Source organism: Silene latifolia, chromosome 3, assembly GCF_048544455.1.
Source record: "Silene latifolia isolate original U9 population chromosome 3, ASM4854445v1, whole genome shotgun sequence".
Classification (NCBI taxonomy): Eukaryota; Viridiplantae; Streptophyta; class Magnoliopsida; order Caryophyllales; family Caryophyllaceae; genus Silene; species Silene latifolia.
This window is the reverse complement of record NC_133528.1, coordinates 89,742,907-89,759,809: the sequence shown is the minus strand read 5'-3', so window position 1 is coordinate 89,759,809 and position 16,903 is coordinate 89,742,907.

Below are 16,903 nucleotides of genomic sequence, written 5' to 3'. Positions count from 1 at the left end.
AATCTGCGCATCCCCAGGAGAATCCGAGCATCCCCAGAAGGAATCCGCTCGAGCTGAGACTGGTCTGCGCGTCCTGGCACGGGTTTGCAATTTCAGGAAATCCTGCAAGCTGATCCGAGCATCCCGTGTCTGATCAGCGCATCCCAAGCTGCTACTTAAGCATAACACAGGATGACCCCCTTCTTCCTAATTCATTTCTATCTTTCACAAACACAAACACACACCTTTTCTCCCTCAAAACCCTCAATCCCCTCATACAAAAACACTAATTTCTCAACAAAATTCACCACCATCAAAACAAAACTTGCTCAAAACAAGATTAAATGACTCCTTTATCAACAAAAGACCATCTAAACATCAAATTCCTCATAAATTAAATCAATTTTCTAGGGTTTGGGTACAAATTCGAAAATCCTAATATTGATTGAGGAATTGATTGAAGTTTGAGGAAACAAGGAGCATTCAAGCACAATATTGGTTTGTTGATACAAATTTGAGAAGGAGAACACAATGGCAAGAACAAAAGGCGGAAACAAGGCACCCAAAACCCCAAATTTATCAAAGAGACAACAAGCTGTTCTTGCATCTAAGGCTTTGGTAGTGGTCCAACCAAGGGTGGAAATCCAAGAAACCGTAACTCCTATTGAGAAAGCTACCACACCTACTCCGGTTATAGAACAATTACTAAATTTTACAGAGGTAACTTTCTTAACCGAGGCTCATAGGAATGCATTTTTATCCCTTGTTAAAAAGTCTATTGTGGCCACTATGTTTGTATGTCAAGATGCCTTAGAAAAATTGGGTGTGCTTGAGAGAACTAGAGCATTTTTCGAGTCCATGAGGTTGTTAACCCTCTTTGAAATGGAAGAATTGACTTACCCTTCATTAACCATGGAATTCATGAGCTCTTTGAAGCTGTATAAGATAGAGAACAAGAGTAGAAGAATGGCTTTGAGTGAGTTTGGTAAAGTATTTGGTCTTCTACAATATCATGAATTTGAGAAGAAGCCTTTAAAATATGATGCCGCACCCCTTTGGAAAGCGAATACCGGGCGAAAATTTGACTCTTTCCGGGAGTGCCATGCTTTATATGTTCACCATCCAGACATAAGAGTATGGCAAAAGTTTGTGGGCAATACCTTTATTGCTAGAAAAGGCACCAATCACTTTACCGATCTTGATTTTGCCTACTTTGAGTCCACCATGAATATCAATGGAAAGTTCACCAAAAAGTACAACATTCTTCAACTGTTACTTGATCGGTGGCTTGAGATTGATAATGGGAAATATGGAGCGGCGTTCAGTGTAAACGGAGGCTTAGCAACATGGTTAGCTAAGCACTTTAACCCAAATTTCAACAAAGATAAAACCTACAAACCGATTAAAGGGAGCAACCTCCTTGATATAAGCACTATGATCAACAAATTCCATTGGGTCAAGAATGACAATCTTGACAACAAGTATGAGTGGCTCATCAAAGATGCTAAGTCCTTTGTCTTGCCAAGCAAGATTTGACGTCTCTGCATCCGTAGACCCGACTACCTTTTACCCGTCTCCGAGGAAGCCGAAGTGATCATCAAGCAACATAGGGAACCAAAACCAAGCCCTCTTCCTCCTCCTCCATTGTGACTCCACTATATCCATTTGCCTACCAAGAATTCAAACCAAGTGGCTCTAATGTCATGGTAGGCAACGACTATCTGACCCAACTAATGCAACAAATGCATAAAGAAGATCATGAAGATTGGGCGAATGCTTACCGTGCCCAATATCCACCCCTACTACATCTAGCTAGGCAAGGACTCCTTGATCCTTCATTTTCTTTGCCTAGTTGGGCGGATAAAGAGGTATTCTTCCCAAGTGCTTCTAAAGATGCCTAAATGGATAGTCGGGTGGCTAGTGGAAAGGAGATTGTTGTTGTTGAAGATGGGGAAGGTAGTGATTCATGCCAAGAAGAAGAAGAAGAAGAGCAAGGTTCAAATGATAATGATGAGAGTGGTGAAGCCTCCGGGTCAATGGAGGTGGATGAAGAAGATGAAGAAGAAATTGATGAAAGTGATGATGATGATGATGACGGCAATGATGCCGGTGATGAGGATGTCGCAATGAGCGACAAGTGAGGGTTGACAAGCTATTTGGAGTATGCCACATATGCAGGGTTGATTACTTGACTTCAACCTATTCCATTGTGAGTTTCCTACACCTCCTTTAACTTTGTTTATACCTCTTGTTTTAAAATTTTAATCTTGATCATTAGTTTTGAGTCCTAGAAACACTTAAAGGACTCCCACCTTGGTTCCATTGAGGTGTCTCATTTATTGTTCCCACTTGTACAATCCAAAATGACAATTAGTTTTCATGCACTACATCTTTGACTTGTGCATGAACTTCCCTATTTTGACACTAGAAATAGTATCTTGATTGGTTTGGAGAAGTTCAAACACAAGGAATGCGAGTTAATCCAAATTAGCCCTCCAGAAAATAAAACCATGCATCATATAGAATAGATTATAATGCATCACTTGTATATATGTCATATAGTTTGCATATTAGTGTAAAAATCATGCATTCTCATTTAGCTTGCATAATTTCCTATCGTATTGGCCATTGAGGACAATGCCCATACTAGTGTGGGGATTGGGAATTCTAACTTAACATTTAAAATCAAAAAATGATAAAAATTGAAAAATTTCGAAAAACACAAAAATATGTTCTTTTATTTTCATAAAAACAAAAAAAACCATAAAAATCTGAAAATTTGAAAAACCAAAAATTTATTCATTTCCTTTGTAGTGTAGTATTGTATATTGTGTATATACTCGTGTTTGTTTATCCTCCTATTACATTGGATCGACTACGCCACATCCGAGGCATGAGGAATATGAAGACCGCATGGTATGATCTTTCCAATCTCCTTTTTCCTCTCTATGTTAATGACTATGTGGCTTTATTTTGGTTGATGCGGCACAAACCAATGTGATTTTAGGAGTTGCATTTAGTTTATATGACATACTAGTTGATAGAAGCATTTGCATTAGGTTGTATAAATGTTAGTTGCATTATGGCATGTAGTTGCATTTTAGGTAAAAATTTTGTGAAAACATCTATTTGGGAAGCTTGACAAGTGTATATAAGGCCCTTGTAGATACTTTTTCTTCTTGAGACTTTGCTCATTAGTATACCTTTAAAACACCCTAGGTTGTGTCATGCTAGTATCCTTTGACCCATGGATTAAGGCCTAGTCAAGAGTACCTTGTGGTGTTATAACTCCTTGGCTACCGTTTATTCCAAGGTGACCTTTGAAGCCATGCAACCATCTTCCACTTCTATCACATTTTGTCAACAAAAAGGGGATGGGCACAAAAATGATCAAATTGAGTTCAAGCATTCAAAATGAAAAATATGAAGTTTGCAAATTGCATCAGAGAAAAGAGGAGTATAAAAAAAAGAACTCCTATACTTCAATTATAAGCACCCTCGTTACAAATTAGGGTGACTTTGAAAATGTTCAAAAATGCAAAAAGTTGAAAAATTGTCAAGCTTCAAAATTGCCAAACATCAAAGAAATGGCAAAAAAAATTGTTCTCAAAAATGTCAAATGCCACAAGAAATTGGGGGGAATAACAAAATCAAATGCAAACTCCCATCATGAAACTCAAAATACATTGATCCCTTTTTCCATTGAACCCACTTTTGTGCATGGTGGAGAGGGGACGACCCCTCTTCTTGTCTAGGCAAGAAGGGGAATTCCGCGATCCTACAGTATTTCTAACACCATAAGGAGTCTACTCTTGACAAAAGCATTTAACGATTGAGGACAAAGGTACCCTACCTTGACACAACTTGGAGGTGATTTATTGGTATCCTCCTAGGCTTAGTAACTTGAAGAAACCACATCTATGATGGAGTGTGTACCCTTAAATTGCTTCCCTTCTAAATAATTTCTGCCACTTAGATGAGGAAAGTGGCTATTCATTTTTGTAGATGCATCCATTACTTGTTTTGTGTGCTTAATGCTTGGATGTATCGCCATTTTGGCAAGCCCACCTTGCCTTGCAAGAAGGCACCCTACCTCATGGTTGTCTTGTTGTGAGTTGAAGGGGCAGAGTGAGACCCTCTAATTATCTCATATCGGCTATATTAGTTGGCTAGTTTAAATAAAGGTCATAGTTGTAGTCACCTGTTTACATGGGACGAGCAAAGGTTCGGTTTGGGGATGTTTGATGTGACTCATATTTGAGCACATTTAGTCCCCGAATTAGCCTCGTTTTCATGCTTTCTAGCATATATTAGGGTCATTTCTTATCTTTAGTTTCCCATTTTGCATATTCTTTGAGGTTTTATGTCCTTGGTAGGAGAGAATTGCTAACCTTGCATATATGGAGTGAAATGGAGCTATATGGATCCCATCTAATGACCAAGCATCAAAGAGAAGACCGACACTAGAGGCCTAAGTAGATAAATAAAGTGAAATGGGCAATGATGAAAAGATCCTTGAATCCCCAAAAAGATCCCCGCGGATTGTTGAGGAGCCAAACAAGAGAAGAATCCTGTCTAACGATCCGAGCATCCTGAGCTAAGGACGAGCAGATCAGAGCAACGATCCGAGCATCCCAGAGCTGGATCCGAGCGTGCCAGAGCAACGATCCGAGCGTCCCCTGGACGATCCGAGTGGATCTTCTTACAGGACAACCCATGCCCAGGCCAGGACGAGCGGATCCTGGTGGGACTTGCAAAGACGATCCGCGCATGTCCCTCAGGAGTTGCAATTCCTCAAGTCTCTTTTAGGGTCTTAATAGTCATTTAAGTCCTTAGTAACCCTAATCCTTGTACTTAATCTTAGTATAAATACCCCATTGTATTACCTAGATTATCATCAACCCTTAATACAATCTTAATCAATCCTTTAATTAGTTCTTAATCATCTCTCAATTTAGTCTTAATTTAGTTGTAATATACTTTCCAATATTAATCACATCTTAATCTTTCCTTAATTTTTCAATTGTTCTTCCTTTTATTTGGGTAATTAGAAGATTATTTGGGTTTATTTGGAGGATTGACAACCTTCCATCAATCATCAAGTACTTCTATTATTCTTTACTTTATTATTTGGATCATCTCCATAGGTATAATTCCTTTTTACCCTTGTTTAAATATTGTAAATCACTTTATTTTATTCATCATGTTTTGCTTTGTTAGTATGATTGACAACCTTATTAGCATGCTAAACTTGATCATGAGTGAGTAGTTCATTGGCTAGGGTTACTGGGGAATTAGGGGAAACAAACATGGGGATTGATCCATGCTTAATCTAATATGTTCTCATAATTAATTTGCTTGCTTGTTGTGATTTCAACCTATGCACATGTTATGTTTGAGGAAAGGCTAGACTATGAAACCTTGCCTTTTTTTATCATCCCTTATCTCTTCAATGAGGCTTGTAAGACATAAACCAACTCGAGCCTCATTAGACCATGCATAGAGTTGAATAGGAGGAGACTAAGTCGACTTGTAGGTGTTGTACAGTCTAGACGACTCGGCTCCGAGACCTAAATCTTCCTAGGGATTATAAGATATACACTAACTCGATCCCATCACAACAATAAGTGCTTGCATCTAAATTGAGAACATGTTTGCATGATCTACTCCCATGAATTCCCTATGAACCCATGGCACCCTAGTGCCTTTAATCATTTGTCTACCATTTCTTTTTTATTGCTTTACTTTGTTTTACATTCATCTTGTTGATTAGTTTAGAATACACCTCATCTCAACCGAATTTGTGACACCCTAAGACATAGCTACTTGCAATTGAAAATCCTACATCAATACCCGTCCCGTGGGATCCGACCTTTACTTACCTCTTACTAAGAGTAGTTTGTGAAGTTATAAATATTGTTTTGGTTGATAGCTTTGATGACTAGTTTAGTCACACCAGTAAACCCTACTCGATAGAGTAACCAACAGTAAATAAAACCGTAGTATTATAGTCTTCCCTCCTTAAAAACGATCGTCCCGGAAGTTCAAACTCAACCTACAAAACATGAACTCCTAACACTAACTCCACCAACTATGGCTACTTCCGCAACATGGCTCATGATATCGTATCAACCACATCATAGCCTCTCGACATTAACTCCATGCACTACCGAATACCATCCACAAATGCCGTTAGCTCTGTCTCACTAACATATTATATACTAGAAAATCCAATATCAAGATAATCCGCCAAGAAAGATCAACCACCAAACGGAATGTTACATTCTACCACCCTTAAAAGAACTTCGTCCTCGAAGTTTACTCACACTCATAAACATCATCACCCAACATGTAACACCCCATGTTTTTAAATAGTTAATTAATAATTTACAAATTTATATTTTGATTTAAAGTTTATATTTTAGCCTTCGACCTTAATTTTATTCATTTTCTCAGATAACTTACTTTCAGATGGGTTAAAACGGGTGGGTACCATCGTACAATTTTAGCCTAAAAACATTTTTACCATTCTCGATATTCTTATTAGATGATAAAAACTTGTTCAGGATTATATACTCCAAATTGTGGACTAATAGACCGAAGAGTTCATCTATCAAACTGAACAAAAGAATTAAGATTAACCTAAACCTATCACCAATTTTTATGTGAGTTGCTGTGCGCTGGTCCTTTCTCTGATCTATTGACTGCTCCTTCCTCTGTGTTTTGGCGTTTTTATCATCCCGACATGCTCTTCAATGTCTCGACATCACCAATTTGTCTCCATCACCGTTTCTATCAGTAGTGCTTTCACTTCTAACCGGGTTTACTACGTCGACGGCGATATCGACTCCTTTATGTTATTGACAAGAAGCGTTCCGATAAGGTAACTAGGCTAACCCCTTAATTGTATTTTAGCCTCTAAGACATGATTGTAGGACATTGGGTGTGTTTAGCATGATCTGGATGTCTCCTTGTTAGTATATCGATGTTTAAAGTTCTTGCCTCAATGAATTTTATTGATGTTTCAGATAGATTATTGAAAAATTGAATATATGTGGGTGTGGTAATAGGTATGCAGTAAACTCTAAAGTTGCTTGTCTTTGATTAACGTAGCACTGACTCTCATGGTCATCAATATTTATTGAGTTTGTGATTGAGTTTGTGAGTGTGGTGGGTCGATAATGAACTATTAATTACGACAAATTATTCATGTAAGTTATGGTAATACTGCATGAAGTGAGTTTCTATTGCTGGTATAGCCTTACGAACATAGAGGCTTTGCTCTCCTGATATAGACATGGTCTGATCATCTGAAGGTATAGCAGCCCGCCTAGCTTATTTTTTCCCGATCGGGCCTCTCGTTTTTGCCTTGTCTTGGCTGTTCGTTGTGGGTTAAGTGAGATATTTGTTCCACTACGTATAATTACACTCATTAATGATGAACTTAGTGATAGTGGATGGAATATGTTTGTACTAACACTAAATGGTGTTGTCATTTGTTAATAATGAGTTGTCTGACTTGTTTATACCGTGTCTTGTTGTTTAATAGCATTTGCTTTATTAACTATAAACCCAGTTAGTATTGATATTGTTAGCTGAATGAAATTGATGATTCAAACATGTAAATGTTGGGGTGACTTATGAATGATAGACTTACAAGTGAACGGATCCTACTGTTTTCTTGTGTGGTTAGAACACTTATATGTAATTTTAGTTGAGTCTATTTGAGAGGTAGCAAGGGTCTTTGATTTCCCTTGTTTTGGAACAAGTGCCACCTATTGATAGGTTACCACTGAGTGGGTAGATCCTTGTGCCATATTGTTGGTACTAGGTCCACGAGGTCGCTCCATCGAGTAGCTGCGTGTTACTTGATTTAAGACTATGGGATTGGTTTACCATTTAGGTTACCAGTTGTTGAATCGGGTATAATTGGTACTCGAGAGTTTGGCCAAACTTAGACTAGGACCGTATTATGATCGTCGTCCTACCATAGGGAATGAGGTGTGAGTATTGTCTGATCATCTTGAGTGTGTCATATTGTTGATTCACGGGCGTTCCACCGTTCTCATATTTGACTTAACTGTTGACACTTGTTACTATATTTGTAATACCTGACCATATTTACTCATTATTCACTTGTTAACGTTATTCTGTTGATAATTTGTATAAATGTTATTTATCTGATATCACATGTTGGTTGATCAAATGTGTTATTAATTATGTTTGAGAACCCGTTAGAACTCTCCTCGTGACTGTTCCATTTGACTCCAGACTTGAAGGGACAGTTCTACGAACAGTCCTATATGTGCTTTCATGTTGGGCATGTTTAATATTTTACAATTTATGTTCTATTGGGTAAAATATGACTGGGGAGCACCTAGTTACTCCCGACTGATTATCGCCCTCCCCTTTCAGGTGATGATTGCAGGTGGTTTATGATTTACTGTTGCTGGTTGGGATAATCGAGTGAGAACTCCGAGCTAAGGAAATAATTAGTTATGATAATTTAAGCTATATAGTTATATTTCATTTAGTTGTTTTATCGGGTGGGTATTTATTCCCACTCCAAGTTGTAGTAAAGATTTATATTCGAGTTAGTAACAAACCGGTTTTGTCTCGGTGTTTCCGCCACCGAAAGAATTTTTAATAATGTTATTTACTAATTCACTTATTTATATATTGTTTTTCCGTATTTGAAAATCCGGGTTGTTACACAACAGCCAACACTATCAAAGTATTCTTACACTCATAAATGACACACCACTACAAACACTGCCATTACCTTTAATAGTATCAACCACAACATCAATCCATCCATTATTCTACACGAAGGCTTAAACTTCCTAATATACCTCAACATATATAACCATCAACTCTCTTCGTCGCATCCTACTTCTCTTAAGATAAAAGTTACATCCTCGTAACTCACTAATACTAGATCCTTAGCTATATCTTCCCATACTTCTCATTACCAGCGCATGTCAACGATAACCCACTATAACCTCAACACCTACAACCATTCCTATATCCAGGGATCTCTTTCTCTAACAGTCCTCATACCTCAATTCATTCTGCACTCCATCTAACCTATATAATAAAATCCTCAACATAACCACTACCCCAACTCTTCAACATAACCACAAAATGACATACTTCTATATATATACACTCATCTCCACGATCATAACTCACGATCCACCATTGTTACACACACTAACACTAGATCCTCAAGTTCATTTCTTTTATTACCGCAAAGCTCATCCATAACTTAACATTATACTAATTGCCAACCTTATACCCACTGTCCCAATAAATATTACAAACCGCTTGCCGCTTCCAGCTCAGCACACGCGTTCCACAAATCTCTTGCCACAACTATGTCCACAAATATCTCATCTAAAACAAGATCAAAAGTATTCTAACAACCTCTGACATCTATGTCCCATTAACAGAATATCACTATACCATGAGAACAACGGAAACATACGCAACTCTCTTCCATATCATACTCTACCCTTACTCCCAAGCCGAAACTGGTAAGAAACATCAATAAACAAAACAACAGTTTATATGTCCAAACCGAAACTCATAGGAAACAGTAATAAACAAAACAACAATCTATATAACTGGTATACACTTTCGAAAAATCATCTCATAAGTATCCCGCCTACTTCACCATAACCGATGACAGCATCGCAACACCGCCACCAACAACGCGAAAATACCCGCATCACAACACGAAGTACCAAGTCCGGATGGCCACCCGAGGCACAACAACCACATCGATAGTCATCGCAACTTATACAATCCCGTAAACACTGACTCAGTATAACTTACTTGACAAGAAAACTTTCATAAAACCGCTATACTAGATCACAACGCAACAAATCGTACAGAAACAAATAATAACCTTACGAATATCATCCATACTATTACTCATGAGGTCAGAACATCACACTATCACTTACATATATCATAAATACACATACAAGTATAATTAGCCATGCCAGATCACTCAAATTATTACTTTTTTAATATCATCTATGACGCGGGACACTCAGATAACGACTTTATAACCATCACACCATACCACTATTCGTGAGGTTAGAACCTCACACAAACACTTACACAAATCATAGCCCCATAATCGAATCCAACTAACCAATCCTGATCACGTAAGTTACCACCTGATAAAGGTTACCTCTCGCCCGAGCTTGACTCGTATGCCCCGCATAACACATTCTCCCATTTGCATAACTATCACCTCCTGAAAATGTAACCATACCATTAATACTCAACTACTGGCAACCGCCTCCTATAACTACATCTTATACTCCCTCACAACCATACATATCAATCCGGCCTCTACAAAATCAACCTCTTTAGAATGGTTATCTTTCCTATTTATCATCACCCTTATTCACTAGTGATAACACCACAACACCACCACTGTTCATATATCACATCTCTTACACTCACCTCTAAACATAACAGTTCATCTCTATTTCGGTTAACATCCCTAATTAACAAACAACAATTCTGTCAACAAACTTTTACCTCAGCATTCATTCCAATTCTATCCTTAATTGTATCATCACCTAACTCCCCACCAAAATTTCATATCGTGCAAATATTTTACCAATTTTTTACTTTCCTTACTTCCCCGAAACTCATGGCTAATATGTTGTCCTGAAACTTTTATATAACCATTAACTCACACCCTCTGATGATGCTATCTTACATTTCCCTGATTCCTTACTTTCATGCTCCTTAACTCCGGTTAAAGTTCTCTCAGCTTACTTCCATCCTTCTTTACCCTTTTTACTCAATAATACCAATCACTAATTCATCTACTTCCTCTTTCTACCTAACTCTTTAGTAATCCGGTTACCTTCTCGTTGCTCCACTACTCAAATTCCATTCATTTATATTAATATTTTATTATTCTTTCTTATCACTGATCCCTCTCACCATGCTACTCACTCACACTTGTCACCATTAAGTCCCCACCATCAATGAGTACTCATCAACTAATTGCATCTCTCCTTATACATCTATAGAACCCAAAATTTTACTTTATACCATTAACTGCCCAAAGAATTACATACTAGGTTCACCTCTTAATAAATCAAATTCCCCAAACTCAGTCAATATCTACAAATCCACGTCGCGACATGACTCCATCTAAGTTCACTATATACCATATACATCAACCTTTCATTACATATATTCTTAACCAACACAATCCTAACCATCTGCTTCCATAAATCCTTCCACATCTCAAGTTGCCACTATCCACATCCTTCCTTTCAATCTTTTCATTCTCACATTCCTTAGACATACATCATCCCTGCCCATATTTACTTACCTTACATTACTCAAACTCGCAATTATATCACTCACCACGTCTCACAAAACATGCTAAATGCTTCAATAAGCTCATCAACCTCCCGTTTCTTTTTCCACTATCCATCACAACCACATATAACTCATGTCCTCCCCACCAATCTCATACTCATCATAAGGTACTACTCGTTACATCACAAGGTCTGGTAACTTACGCATCAGGACCAACACATATGTAAAATAATGCATAAAGAAGCAAAAGAACATCGTTGAAATAATTATAACATGCACGGAGGTAAAAAATATAAGTATAAGACCAATACAGGGGTCACTAGATCGAGTACAGCCTACTCGATCGAGTAGGTGAAGGTCAGAAGCACGTACAATAAATTACTAGGTCTACTCGATCGACTAAGGGGTACTCGATTGAGTACCAAGAGGTGCACTCGATCGAGTAAGGGCTACTCGACCGAGTACCCTACGTAGTTCTGAGCACTGTCCAATTTTTGTAAAACGATCATATCTCACTCGTTTCTTGGTCATTTAGGGCGTATGACTTATTTTTAGAATCTTAAGAGAGCAAGCTATCACCTCCAATTGGAATCAAATCAAAATCATATATAAATCTCAACTTATAAAATTTTAAAGATAACCTCTCTATAATCGGACAACATAACTACTAGATTTTTACTTCCAAACAACTTAAACAACAACAAGGCCACAAAAACAACTCAATACTCATAAAACCAGTATCCCTAACCACATGTTACTATCTACAAAAGCCAAGCAAAAACATCCATCATGCACATATATTATTCAACTTGTCAATCATGTATTACCCACATACTTTTATTCTATACCTTTGCGTACAACAAAATCATAAATATAAAGCATCACATCCCCTAATCACATGTTACTAATATGACCACATCATAAATTCACTTCGTCACATGAACACGCTCCAACATAAATTCCATATCCTTTATTCAATTAGTACTTCCATCTTTTACAACCAATTCATCCATCATATTCATTCAACGTATGCATATGAAATAACACTAAACAAGTAGCTTAACCACAAATCATATTACCATATACTATTACTTTCATCCTTCCCACCACATCCTCCATTCAACCACATAACATTCATCCAACCAATTCATATATACATATTCATCCAACATATGCAATTGAACATTAGTAAACACATAGCGATCCCATGACACCGAAAAGTAAACGGTTCAAAGTTGTAGGGCGAGTTCGCGACTTTAGGACGTCTCCCAAGCCTTTGCATTATCTCCTATTAACTCCTACCCGGGTTCATTTTAGTTTGACTCCCTAGATTCATTAGGTTCATTAGTTACAGGTTCCAAAATCGTCGCTCTGATACCACTTTGTAATACCCCCATACACCAAGGTGCCTTACCAAGACCACCTAATGCATGGAAGTGCTAGCATCTCAGTTACGCGAGACATAGTAATCAAAAGTGACCATCAAGAAACATAATTTAAGCATAAAGTTTAAAGTAATTACATCAAAACTAACTGTAAAGTAAAGTATAACTGTTCTAAACCCCAACTACAACTAAAGTAACAAAAATATTATGATAACACAGCGGAAGACTACTATCAGACTCGTGGCGACTTCATTACCAGCTAATCCCGTGCGCATACATCTTATAGCTACTAGACAACTTCTCACCACCCCCGAATGGATCACCACAGTTTTTAAAAAAATTAAACGGGGTCAGTTACTTATTACACAATACAAGATAAGTAAGATAACAATACATACGATCACCCAACTCTGTCACATCTCCACACTCCTGAATACACACTAATGTGTGTAGCCCTACCATAATATCAATCGCAACAGATATTCCACACCGCTAGTGGGGGGCCGCAGCTGTTCCCACCTAATCCCCACTCATCAACTCCGAGTGAAAACCCAAGTTCCTTAATGTCCAAATCCCCTCCTGTAGCGGGTTTCATAGAGGGCGAATCAAGGGCGTGAGGCCACTCCTACAAGTGACTCCACTCAGCCGAGGACGCGCCTCGCGAACCACAGACAAACACATCCAACCAATTATATAACAACAATTACCAATGCGATAAAGATCAACAACAGTAAACAGCCAACGAAAATCCACAATCAACACAATATAATTAATAACCGAGTAGATAAACCCTACCTGGAAAAGCAGTCACCAAGATCGTCACAATCACCTAATCAGAAACGTTCCTCTACGAAATCACCTCTTATCAAATACACAATCATACAATTACTATCGAACAATCACAATACTCCAAAAGCCCCCCTAAATACCCAATTAGGGTTTCAACCAAAATCAATGAAATAACATAAAAACTATACTAGGATCTTACCCACAATGCGACGGTCTCAACGGCCTAAAGAACTCAGGATTCCGACAACACAAGCCTTGGGATTTGATAGCAATGAGAGAGAGAGAGAGAGAGAGAGAGAGAGAGAGAGAGAGAGAGAGAGAGAGAGAGAGAGAGAGAGAGAGAGAGAGAGAGAAGCAACATAACTTTGTTTTAATCTTTATGAAAGTTAAAGTAGGGTAAAATGAAAAGACACTGACGGATTAAGTTTATATATCATTCTCACGTTGCTATCAAAAACCGTCAAAAACAACCCGTAAAACAAACTTTTTTGATCGAGTAAGTTACTTACTCGATCGAGTACCCCCTACTCGATCGAGTAACACACTTACTCGATCGATTACCCATTAGTAGTACACTATTTCGCACGTAACACTCACTTACTCGACAGAGTAAGTCCTACTTGATAGAGTACCCAACAGCACATAAAACCGTAGTATTACAGGACATCTTTACAAAGGACCTACTGTGAGCTATGTTAGACCTAGTGGGGGTATAGTGGATCGAGTGGAAGCCGTATTGGATTGAGTGGAAGCCGTAGTGGACCGAATAGTTCCAGTCGACCGAGTACACACTATACTCGACCGAGTGAGTAACACTCGGCCGAGTGTGTCGTGCCATATCTCGTCTTATATAACTCGAGATTCTTTTTTGCCCAAACCCTAAATCACTCTTTATCTATCTCTCTCTCTCTCTAAAAACCATAAAAAATTTCTCATTTCTCTCTAAAACATTCCTAACCATCTCCCAAGGCACCCAAGCTTGAAGATATGGAGCCACTACCTCCCCCTCCACCTTTCACCTACATCCATGGTAAGTAAAACATCTAATCCTTTTCTCTCTTTTGTTTAGCTAAACCTAGATCGTGGGGTGTTTTGGGGATTTTGATTTATTAAGTTTATAGTTTAGTTATGAATAATTAAGGGAGTGGTAGAAAAGGGGTTTTTCATGGTAAGAGTTTTGTAGGGTACTTTATGATCGTGTTACGTGGTTATGTAGGCGATGACCATCTAGTGAGTCGGATGCGGTTTTTATTGTTGCTCATAAAGTCTTGTTATGAGGTAGGATTTTCCCTACTCCACTCTCATTATTTAATTATGATTATTTGTGCCTTGTATCGATCTTGTGTTGGTTTCGTTTTAGCGGTGTTGGTTTCGTGTTGTTGGATTTGGTGGAGTGGTGTTGTTAGTGAAGAGGTGTTTGTGGGACACCGACCTTGCACCTGATATTGCTTCTTGGAGAGACCTACCCCCAAGGAGGATGTTCATATTAATGTTTCAGGTTACCGGGTCCGTGTTATGATGCGAACTCAGGTAGACGGTGTTGAGATAAGGCTACCTCGGGCTGCGGTCCGGCAAGGTTGGCGGTGGTGTTGCGATGCTGTCATCAAGTTTGTAATGAAATGGAGATGGATGCATTTGGTTTTCTGTATCGTGTGTGTGGTTGTAATCTGGTGGTTAGTGGTGATTATATGTATTATTGAGACTGATGTTTGCGTGTCTGTATAACTTGTCAACTATTTCCGGTGAGTAGGGGGCTATTTCCATTGGACTTGCTTGAGAGTGGCTAGTAACCTCCATCGAGGTGGCGTAAACTACACTAGAGATACATGTGCCATAGTAATGAGATTTCCTTCTTATGTACTTTGCCTTGTGCATGCTCCTCATCACTAGATTATTAATCACACGACAAGTGAGCTCTGTGCCCTCGAATATGGGTTCATGATCGGTTGATTGTAGGGGACGCTCACCGGTGTTTGGTGGAGGCAATAAATGCCTAGGTGAAGGAGGTAATGGAACTCGCACGGTCGGGAGGGTTGGTGCTTGCAAGGTTGGGTTATCACTAGGCGGAGGAGGGGTTTTAGGCTTACCTTTAGCATCAAACTCAAAGAGAAGTCTCTCGGTAATGGTATAGGTTTGCGGTGTACGGCGAGGTTCACCCACTTCCGCAAGGTCATCAATCGCGGGAAACCTCAACCATCGTTCTCCCTTTACCCTTCAAGCATACTTATCCACGCCAAACTTTTTAAACCACCATGTGAGGCTGATTGAAATATTTCACTCCATCGATTATGGGCTTATCATACTCCCCCAGTTCAAATTTTACGAGTTTCTCCGCGATGTGGGTGATGAGGGCTCCACAACCTAAGGAGCATGCCTTCAACTTTCTCATTCTCTCCAATGTAAGGCACACTATGAATATGCCACTAAAGAAGAAAGGTTTCTCCCTAAATGGGTTCAAGTAGGAGCTCAACAGTAAAACCTCTGTGGAACTAAGCTTACTCACAACATCTCTCCCAAAAAGTAGAAAGGTCATGAGTCGTAGGAAAATCCTCAAGGTTGGGTGCCCCACATCATTAACATTCATGGCATCTACCAAGGAACGTTCCCTTCCGGTATACAAGCTTATATATCTTATGGCTTTCATCCCCTCTGGAGGCTCCTCTAGATGGGTTTCTTTCCCTTTTGATACTTTCAATACATCCGCAAACTCGGTATAAGTCATGTTAAAGTTGGTGTTTTTTAGTCTAAAGTTTGCCTTCTTGGTGGCAAAGCAAGACGATAAGCTACCTCACCTACCCGGTCTATAATCTCATAAGGATTGAAGAACTTCTGATTCAACTTCCCTTTCTTGCCAAACCTCATCACCCCTCACATAGGTGACACTTTCAAAAGGACCTTGTCACCTACCGCGAACTCAATGTCCCGCAAATCCGCGTAACTCTTTTGGCGATCCAGAGCTGCTTTCATCTTTTGGCAAATCAAGTGAACTTGCTCAATCATATCTTGCACCATTTGTGGCCCCAAAACCACAGCCTCATCACTATCATCCCAACATACCAGACTCCTGCACTTCCTCCCTTACAAAGCCTCAAAAGGTGTCATCCCAATGCTGGTGTGATAGCTCTTATTGTATGAAAACTCGATCAAGTCCAGCCTATAATCCCATCTTCCACCAAACTCCATGGCACAAGCCTTCAACATATCCTCTAAAGTCTTGATAGTCCTTTCGGTCTGACTATCTGTCGTAGGATAAAATATTGTGCTCATCTTTAAGGTAGTTCCCATCAAGTCCAGCAACTCTTGCCAAAACCGTGTAGTGAGATGATACTATAACTTGTGGTACCCCATGTAGCCGAACCACATGCTTCCTATATCCCAAAGCTAGTTGCATC